The 10,862-nt window shown below is 43.0% G+C and overlaps 1 pseudogene; it reads left to right on the plus strand.

Moving 5' to 3' along the window:
* Window positions 1-5,831: 5,831 nt before the first annotated feature.
* On the plus strand, window positions 5,832-8,936 carry LOC117977328 (sorting nexin-19-like; annotated as a pseudogene).
* Window positions 8,937-10,862: the final 1,926 nt, after the last annotated feature.

Raw genomic sequence — 10,862 nt, forward strand, 5'->3', positions numbered from 1 at the left:
TGTGCCATGCTGGTGCGCTGCACCCACTAACTCGTGAGATGGAGTCTTATTCCATCACCCAGCCTGGAGTACAGAGGCACAATCTTGGCTCACTGCAACCTCTGCCTCCCACGTTCAAGAAATTATCCTGTCTCAGCCTCCCAAATAACTGGGACTACAGGCACCTGCCACCACACCCAGCTAATTTTTGTATTTTTAGTAAAGACAGGGTTTCACCTTGTTGGTCAGGCTGGTTTCGAACTCCTGACCTCAGGTAATCCACCCACCTCAGCCTCCCAAAGTTCTGGGATTACAGGTGTGAGCCACCACACCCAGTCGAGTCTCACATCTTTAGCTCTGGTCACTGGTGACTTATTTATTGTTGTTATTTATTTCCTTGAATGTTCTTAACGCTTTTGAGCATATGTTCATGCCGGGGAGTTGAATAAGTGTGTATTTATTCCACTTTTTGCAGTCTGTTCTTGTGTGTGCTTGTCCTTCTTCAGTCTTCCAGAAGTTCCAAGAAATTCAAGACTGTTGAGTTCCCCAAGCCTGTGGTCTCTGCAGCTGTTACAGCAACAGAGGGCACCTTAAGCTCAGGTTCACCATGACTTGCAGACTGAGGTCCCTGGTGGCCGTGACACACTTGGAGAAGATAAGGGAGGGGTTCCCTGGGTTCCCAGACAAAGTTCTTCTTTCACGTCCGTCTTCTTCCCCTTGCAAGGAATCTGGGCACCAAGCTTTGTGAATCTGGGCACTCTCATGTGATTTGGGCACTCTCATGGCCACTGCAGCTGGCGCAACACACCTGAAGCCCACAGCCTCCCAGACCAGAGCAGCACTGGGGTTTATCTGAGTCCTGTGGCCACTATATTGCCTGACTGCTGCTGACTTACTTAGGTTTCTAAGCCAGGTTAGTCTGCTGGTGATGAAGCTGGCCTGGGTTTGGGTCCATCCAGCCAGGGTGGCAGAATCCCTTCTCCCTGCAGGGGGGTCTGTAGGTGTCTGGGAGCTCCTGCCTGGGATCAGGGCCACAGTATTCTGCCTGACACTGTGTCCACTGTAGTAGAGCTGATACTGGGTTCTCCTCTTTCTCGCATAGGGAAGGAATTCTCTCTGCACTGCACTGCCTGGAGTTGGGATTGGGGTAACACAGGCAGCCCTCTGGCCGCTGCAGCTGATATCACATAGGAAGCCCACAGCCTCCCAGACCAGCACATCGTTGGTTGTTGGAGCTCACCCAAGGACCAAAGTGACTCTGGCCTGCCTGCCACTTAAATTTATTTGGGGCCTGAGGCCACTTGAATCAGCTGGTGGTGAAGCAAGACAGGACTCAGGTTTGTCCCACCAGGGTAGTGGATTCCCTTTTAGACCAGGTCATGTCTAAATGCTCTATCTATGGGCACTGGCCTGGAACCAAAGGCCATGGGGTTCTGCCCAGTGCTGTCCTTTACTATAGCAGAGCTGGCACTGGGCTCCAAGGCAAAGTCCCACGGACCCTTCCTTGTCCCTCCTGCAAGAGGTGGACACATTCTCTGCACTGCACTGCCTGGGTTTGAGGGAAGGGCAGTGCAGTCACTGCAAGACTGTCTTTTCACCCTCTTTAATGTGTTTTCTCTTGTTTTTAAGCTAAAACCAGGTTCTGTGATCTGTCACCTGCTTTCTTTAGCTCTTGTGAAGGTATTATCTTGCTTGGATTGTTGGACGGTGGTTCAATTTAATATTCCTGCAGAGACAGAGTCACTGAGATTCTATCCTCCATCTCGCTCCACCTCTTCTCATTTATTTAGTTCTTCTTCAGTTTATTTCAACCATGTTTTGGAGGTTTCAGAGTATTAGTTTTGAGCTGCTCTTGTTAATTTCTAAATTTATTACTTGTTTTGTTGCTATTATAAATGGGATTGTTTCTTTTATATCATTTTAAGGCAGTTCATTGACAGTATATAGAAATAAAATTAATTTTTAGTATTACATTTATATCTGGAAACCATGCCAAATTTATTATTTTGAATACTGTTTTACTGAATTTCTTAGAATTACATATATATGAGATCATGCCATCTGTAAATATAAATAATTTTATTTTTTTTTCAATCAGGATGTTTTCAATTTTCTATTCTTTACTAAATACACCTCGCTAGAATCCACAGTATAATGTTGAGTAGAATTTGCAAGAGTGGACATTCTTGTAACTAACCCTGCCAGGAAAGGATTCACCCTTTCATTGCAGAGTGTAATGATAGCTGTGGGTTTCATAGGTAACTACCACTAGTTTCAGGAAGTTATCTTACTGTCCATAACTGGAGTGTTTTCATGATGAAAATGTGTAATATTTTCTCGAATGCTTTCTGTCTATTGAGATGCTCATATATTTTGGTCTTTTATTCTGTTAATATGGTGTTTGCATTCACTGATTTTCAAATATTAAATCAATGGGGCATTCCTGGGGTCAATCACATCTGCACACAGTGCATAATCTATTTTATAAGTTGGTGGGTTCAGCTTGGCGTATTTTGTTGAAGATTTTTGATTTTATAAAACAATTAAAGGCACTGGTCTATATTGTTTTGTTATTCAGTTTTGGTGTCAGAGTAATCCTGTTTGTAAAATGAATTGGGAAGTGTTCTCTGCCCTTTTATTTTCTGCAAGGGTTGGTGAACAATTGATATTAATTTCTCCGAGTGTTTGATTCACCTGGGAAGCTAGCTGAGATGAGATTTTTATTGTAAGGTTTTAAAATTACAATCCAATGTTTTAACCTTCCATAGATCTACTTATATTTTTAATTTCTCCTTTAGACTGTTTTAGTTTCTGTCATTCTAGGACTTCATTCTGTCTAGGCTATCTTACTTTTTCGGCATAAGATTTTTCATTGCATTCTCTTTTAATCATATTTATTTTGTAATACTGCCAGTGATGTGTTCTCTTTTATTGCCGATTTTAATAATTTGAGTTTCTTCTCTTTTTTTCTTGCTTAGCCTAAGTAAACATTTGCCAATTTTTTTATCTTTCCAAACATTTCATTTTGGTTTATTGATTTTTTCTGTTTCGTATTCCTTATCTTTCTGTTATCCTAACTCTATTTTCCCCCCATCTTTATTTTTTTATTTTTTTTTGAGACGGAGTCTGGCTCTGTCACCAGGCTGCAGTGCAGTGGCATGATCTTGGCTCACTGCAACTTCCCACTCCCTGGTTCAAGTGATTCTCCTGCGTCAGTCTCCCTAGTAGCTGGTATTACAGGCACACACCACTAGGTCCAGATAATTTTTCTATTTTTAGTAGAGACAGGGTTTCTCTGTGTTGGCAAGGTTGGTCTCAAACTCCTGACCTCAAGCAATCCGCCCGCCTCGACCTCCCAAAGTGGTGGGATTACAGGCATGAGCCACCTTGCCTGGCCGGCTTAACTCTAAGGAAATATTTATCTTTAGGAACATTGTATTTGGTTAATTAAAATTTTAGATTCTGGAGCATCAACTGTTCTCTTACATGAAAATAAAAGCATGAATTGGGAAATAATGGGTTCCCCAATTTTTTTGTGGGGGGAACAAAACAACTATCCATGTACATACAGTTTTTGGTTCCCCAGATCATTGAGCCAACTTGGCCAAAATAAGTAATCCCTCATTCCTTATCTCAAGAAGGTGGTCTTGCCTTGCTTGGAGATGTTAAAATGAATTCACTGGATGTAGTCACTTTTAAGACTATTAGTTTACTTCATGTCCCATTTTCAAGCAGTTACTGTACCTGGAATAATAGAATCAAATTCTGTCATGCACAGGTAAATAAGTAAATTCTGTCATTTAATATCTAAATTATGTATATATATTTACATACCTATATTTTACTTGTAATTCGATGAAGATAAGGCTTTGTATGTATGCTCTGTGTAAAATATGCTGTCTATATTCTCATGATTACAAAGAATAGTTTGAGTAATGGAATGTATTTGAATTTTACATATGTCTTTCATTTACTAGCAGAAATAAAATCTTAGCACTTGATTTAGTAAATTCCTCCATTTAAAATAAGATGTTACTTTAGCAGAAACAAAATTTATCTTAATGGGATAATAATTCACTAGTTTACCTCTGATGAGCATCAGCTAATATTTAATCCATTGTGAAATTACACAGCATCAAAATAAAATATAATACAGTTAGTTAAAATAGAAAAATTATCTTATTGATTAATTTAGACACCAGAAGTTAGATTATAAAATCAAGGTATTTTTTGTGTTTGTTTTGTTTTTAGTATATTAGCATATACTACCAAACGTGAACCATAGTAAAAGCTGTTCAGTAACACTTACCATTCCATTTTCAAATAACCCGAGTTTATGTGTCAGGTTGAAAAGCTTTTAGATGAGTGGTTTATGTTACTGTATGTATCCAAATATTTGTATATCATGTAGACAGCCCAAGAACATATGCACGTATGTTAGCTATTGCATAGAATGGTAAAGAATACATTCTTAAAAGAAAGAAGAGAGTAAGATACATTCACTTAATGTTCCAAATAGGTCTCTAGTATCTCAAGTGTACTATTCACCCATTACTTTCAAACATTATATCAGGGCCAGGCACCATGGCTCATGCCTGTAATCTCAGCCCTTTGGGAAATTGACGTGGGTGGATCACTTGAGGCCAAGAGTTCCAGGCCAGCCTGGCCAACATGGCAAACACCTGTCTTGACTAAAAAAAAAAAAAAAAAAAACTAGGCACGGTGGCACCCCCCTGTAATACCAGTTACTTGGGATGTTGAGGCACCGGAATCATTTGAACCTGGGAGGCAGGGGTTGCAGTGAGCTGAGATCATATTACTGACTCCAGCCTGGGCAACAGAGCAAGACTCTGTCTCAAAAAAACAAAACCAAAAACATTATATCATGGTATGTGATTAGTCTGAATTCAAAACATCTTAACATAAACTAAAGGAAAATTATACAAAATTTTGCTTGTTTTATTGCATTCTCCTAATTCCTCTAGCATCTATTTAATTCTATTTGTTTTGAATTTACCAACAATTCAAATCTTGCTGAGAATATTTGCACTGTAAATATTTTTGTGATTATTGATTATATTCAAATGCGCTCTCATTTTCAAAGCAACGTGTATAAAATTATTATTAAAATTGTACATAGCTTGAAATAATGTAATTGTCATGGGATACATTTATATATCATAATTAAAAGCACATTACAACGCTTGTACCTGATCTTAATATTACTTAACCTTAGAAATATAGAATAAATGATAGGAATAATATGGGAGACAAAAGACTGTGTGAAAAGCCACATATTGTATATCTCTATTGTTTTTATTAAACTTTTTTTCCCACTGCACTTACAAGTAAATTTGTCATGGACCATGGTAATTTTTATTGTAATCTTACTGTAGGTACATTCTGTTAGCAGGTTAAATAAAATACATGATCAAAGTCCAAAATATATGCAAGGAAAATATAGAAAATTTAAGTTATAAAAAGCTACTGTTGGTCGCCAGTGGCCGGCAGGCTGGCAGCCCTAACACAGGCAGGGCTGCGAGTGCAGTCACCCAGGTCTGCAGGAGCAGCAGGCCGAGGCCAGCAGAGATGACCCCGATGAGCCCACTTCAGGTCGGGGCTGAGTGTGGGCACATGGTTCCCGGCAGCGTGTGACCCAGTCCTGGCCAGCCGCTGCCCTCTGCGGGCCCCAGGGCTGCAAAGAGGCCTTCTGCCTGGGGCAGTATCAAGGCTGCAGAGTTTTCCTCCAAAGCCACACCTCCACTGGAAGGGGCGAGTTCGAGGACTCTGTGGGTGGTAGCCATGGGCAAATGCAGAGCTGCTGCTGTCACTTTGCAGTGCCTGTAGGACTTAGAGGGTCTGGAGCATCAGTTCCCTGAACAGCACCCAGATCACCCTGTATTGGGGACACAGTTCATTCCCCCCTTCCCTAACTCTGCAGTAAAATCTTGAGGCTGTCATCTGGGGAAGCCACCTTGTCCGTTCAGCCATGAAGACAGAAACAGTGCCATCGTTCCAGGAGACTCCAGCTGGATCCAGCTGTCACCTCAATAACCTGTTGAGTAGGCGGAAGGTGATGGCTGTGGGGGTCTTGCTTGCTGGCTCCTGGTCATACACCTTCTGGTCAGCATGTGGCTGCTGTGCCTTCTGTCTGCATTGCTAGTGGTGCTGGGAGGATGGCTGGGCTCCAGTGTCTCTGGAGTGGCTTCAAGTCCACTGCTCCTGGAAGGCTTCATCCCATTGGCCACCTGTCCTCTATGCCCTGAGGCAGAAAGACAGCTGGAACAGGAGATCAACTGCACCATCCAGATGTGATTATTTGAGATTTTATATTATTCTGAGAGCCAGGAGCCAGCCTTTGCAGAGGAAATGGAGGCAGCCATGAAAGAGTTGGTCCAGGAGCTTCAGAGGAGGATGAGCATGATGGACCATCATGCTCTTGCTCAGAGTGTTCTGACTCTCTGTCGTTTTTCACCTGCAGAGCTACATTCAGGCAAAGGAGGCCACTACAGGGAAGAATGGTCCAGTTGAGCCTTCCCACCTCTGGGAGGCTTACTACCGGGCTACTGCCCCACATCCTGCTGTGCACAGCCCCAATGCTGAAGCCACCTATACATGTGATATTGCGAATTTGTTGCTTCAAGGGCTGGTGCCCAAGTCCCACTTGGAGACTCATACTGGATGCCATGTAGTGGTTGAACTCATCATATGCAGTGTAGTCTTACCACTGATCAGCAGGCTGTCAGATCCTGACTGGATCCACCTTGTCCTCATGGGTATCTTTTCCAAGGCCAGAGATCCAACACCCTGCCCAGCCAGTGGCCCTGAACAGCCCTCAGTGCCCACGTCTCTGCCACTTATTGCTGAGGTACAGCAGCTTCCAGAAGGGAGAGCTCCTTCTCCAGTAGCAGCCCCAGGGTTCCTAAGTAAACAGTGAGCCAGAGATTCCTGCAGGCCCCTCCTCAGAGGTTGAAGGTGGCCAGGAAGCTGTAGAGGGAGATTTGGGTGGAATGTCTGAAAGAAGAAAAGTAGGAAACAACTCATCTCATTTCCTATAGCCAAATACTTGAGGCCCCCTGTTCTTATGTGGAGACTCAGAGCTGGAGTCTCCGCTGTCTGAAGTAGGCTAAGAAACCATCATGCTCATGACTCCAGGCCACTTTCTGTCTGACAGGATTCAGGATGCCCTGTGTGCCCTAGAGGGTTCCCAGGCTCTGGAACCCAAAGGTGGTGAGGGATCTGAAGGAGTAGAGGCTGAGGGTCCAGGGACAGAAACAGAGACAGTCCTGCCTGTCTCCACACTGAACTTCTGCCCAGAGATCCAGATTGACATAGCAGACAAGGAGATAGAACAAGGAGAAGTTACCACCTCTGTTACAGCTTTGCTGGAGGGGCTGGAAAAGACCTGCTCCTCACGGCCCTCATGCTTAGAGAAGGATCTCACCAATGATGTGACCTCCCTTGATCCTAGTCTGCCACCAGTTCTGCTTTCCTCCTCTTCACCTGGTCTTCTCAGCTCAGCCACCTTCAGCTTTAAGCCCCTAAGCAGTCCAGATGGCCCAGTTGTCATCCAGAACCTTCATATCACTGGCACCATTACAGCCCGAGAGCACAGTGGCACCGGATTGCACCCTTGCACACGCTATACTGTGAAGTGTGAGACATCCCTTGATGGTGAAAACAGCAGCCTGCAGCAGCTGGCCTACCACACTGTGAATCACCGCTATTGGGAGTTCTTGAATCTGCAGGCCATCAGGAGAAGAAACCAGATCTATGAAAGTTCATTAAAAATGTGAAGGGTTCTAAAAAGCTCTTTCCAGATCTTCCATTTGGAAAACACAGACAGTGATAGAGTAGAAGCCCGAAAGAGCCTCCTGTAATAATTCCTGAAGCAATTGTGTGCCATTCCGGAGATCGCTAACAGTGAGGAGGTGCAGGAGTTTCTTGCTGTGAACACAGATGCTCACGTTTCCTTTGTCAAGAAACCATTTATGGTCTCTAGAATAGAGAAGATGGTGGTGAGTGCCATTGTGGACAACTTGAAGACAGCATTTCCTTGCTCTGAATCCCAGGGCCCCACAGAGGAGCTGAGTGAGGCCGAGACTGAAAGCAGGTCCCATACAGAAGGCAAGAAGGCTAGCAAGTCCAGGCTGAGGTTCTCATCCAGTAAAATTTCTCCAGCACTAAGTGTGACTGAAGCACAAGACAAGATTCTTTATTGTCTCCAGGAAGGCAATGTGGAGTCCAAGACCCTATCCATGTCTGGGATGGAATCTTTTATTGAAAAACAGACAAAGTTACTGGAGATGCAGCCAACAGAAGCCCCAGAAAAAGATCCTGAACAACTTCCCAAAGGACATGTGGACAGTTGCTTGTCAGATGCAGCTGTGCCAGCCCAAGATCCCAGCAACAGCAATTCAGGAACAGAGACAGAGTTAGCTGACACAGCCCTGAATCTGCTTCTCTTGCTACTAACAGAACAGTGGAAATGGCTGTGTACTGAAAACATGCAGAAGTTTCTTCGTCTTATCTTTGCTACCCTAGTTCAAAGGTGGCTAGAGGTGCAGGTAGCTAATTTAACAAGTCCACAGTGCTGGGTGCAGTACCTCTGGCTTCTTCAGGAGTCTATCTGGCCTGGTGGAGTTTTGCCTAAGTTTCCACGGCCTGTAAGGACCCAGGAGCAGAAACTGGCTGCTGAGAAACAGGCTTTGCAGAGCCTAATGGGAGTCTTCCCAGATCTCATAGTAGAAATTCTTGGGGTGAACAAATGCCAGCTGAGTGTTTAGTCTTGGAGTCACTACAACAACCACTCATCAACAGGCATATGATTTACTGCCTTGGGGACATTATCCTGGAATTCTTGGATCTCAGTGCCTCTGTTGAGGAGTCTGCTGCTACCACCTCTGCTTAAGATACCCCAGGCAGCCCTAAGAGGATGGGTGTCTCCTCATAGCTGGTTATTCCCGCATCCTTCCCAGGTCAGGGAAGTAGAGTTACTCAGCCACCCAGAGACCAGTGAGGAAGTCTGCATCCTCTGGAAGTAGGCTACAGCTCAGAAGGCCTAGGCTCCCAGTGGCTCAATTCTCTCCCACTTCTCCATTTGTAGCAGGTGACACAGGGTATGTGTCCCAGTTGCATGCACATTTATTTCCATGTCCCTTTTGTGGTGTTGGGATTGTTGTTGGTGAGTAGATTCTGTTTCCTTTGGGAAAAGAAGATGTGAGGTAGAGGAACAATCCCCTTTTGCTTCTCCTTTTGCCATCCTCCCTGAGATTGTCTGCCAGAACCCGGCCCTGTGCACAGATGTACTTAATCCACCAGCACACAAGCTCTGGATAGAACAGGAAAAAAGCTATGGCCAGATTTCCTTGGAGGAAAGAACAACCTTCTGAGCTCTCTCTTCCTACCCGGAAACTAAAAATTCATTCCGGGCCATTCTCAAAAACCAGACTCCTGGGTCTTACCTAGTTTCCCAACAGTTCCAGAAGAAGAAGGAGGGAAGAAAATTTTTCAAGGGACTTGTTGCTCATGTGTTGCTATTTCCCAACACATCAGCCTTATGGAAGATGTCATCAGGCTGCTTCCCTGGAAGGCTACACTTTTCCTTTCCAGAAGACTTCAAAGCTGATTGCAAAAGCTTCTGGTAAATCCACCGCACCTTTCACACCCTTTCCTGAAAGGCATTTATACCACACATTTTATTTATTGGCTCTCCTCCCAACCCCCTGCCCTAGAGCAACTGGGTTTTTGAATTTGTGACCCTCTCATTATCTTCAGCAAATTTGCATGACAACTTGCATATTCAGCCTCAGCTTTTCCCAGGAGAAGGTAAAGCACTTGCCTCCTGTCTTAAGAATGCAAAAAGAGTAGGAATAGCAAGCTGGGGGAATGAAATCTCCCTTCATAAGTCTTTGATGGGGAACTTTTATTGCTCTGAACAGATAAGATTAGCAAACTTACAAGGAATAGCTTCTTATTTCCTGTTCCTTATGGTTATAATTAGCCTTTAAAGAACTCCAGCAAAAGGTGTTCTGTTAGGCCACATCTATTAGAAAGGCAAAGAAATTAGGAATTGCTGGAGGAGAAGGATAAATCAGGAGGAATTGCTGGTAGAAGAGGATGCAGACAGTCACAGGGAAGTGGTATATATTAAATACACATGAATAGCTGGCAAAAAGGTGTCAGAGATGTTACTCGGAGCCATTTGGCTTCATACTTGCCTGTTAGTGCCTTGCTTTCACTGAATTACCAGAGCCTACCACTTGGAGGAAGGTCTTGGAGTTAGACTGATGAGAAGGCAATGGGGTGCCAAAAACAGGTGTCAGAGTTCTCTTAGATTCTGAAGTAGGTGGTGAGCACACAACTAAAGTGGTTTGTGGAAGAAAAAAATGCTTCTCTTACTGAATCTCTTGATTATAGTTTATAATCAAAATTATTGTAAAACTTTTCTCCATTTGTAAGTAATTACACATATAAAGTATCTCCCTCATTAGGTAGATTTCATATTTCAGAAATGTATATCAAGTATAAAACGTTTTGAATTCTAAATTGCACTTAAAATTATTCATTGTTGGTTATATAATTATAACCAAGTACATTAATGACTACATACTGTAAACTTTCTTTGCCATGTGGCACAAATAGTTAATTTACCTTTTCTTTCTCTGTTTATCTATCTTCTATGTCCTAGTCTATTTCAGTTTTCTCTCAAGTAGTGGTTTTCATTGAACTACCAAAAAGTTGCAAGGGCAACCACACTTGAAGAAAAACGTGTTAGTAACATATAGTTTAAAGCTTTTTTTATTTATAAAATCATATTCCAAATTGTTAAATTAATTTTATTATGCAGACTTGATGTCTTAAAACTTCTTAAAATAGAGAAG

Source organism: Pan paniscus, chromosome 22 (genome assembly GCF_029289425.2).
Source record: "Pan paniscus chromosome 22, NHGRI_mPanPan1-v2.0_pri, whole genome shotgun sequence".
NCBI classification, from domain to species: domain Eukaryota; kingdom Metazoa; phylum Chordata; class Mammalia; order Primates; family Hominidae; genus Pan; species Pan paniscus.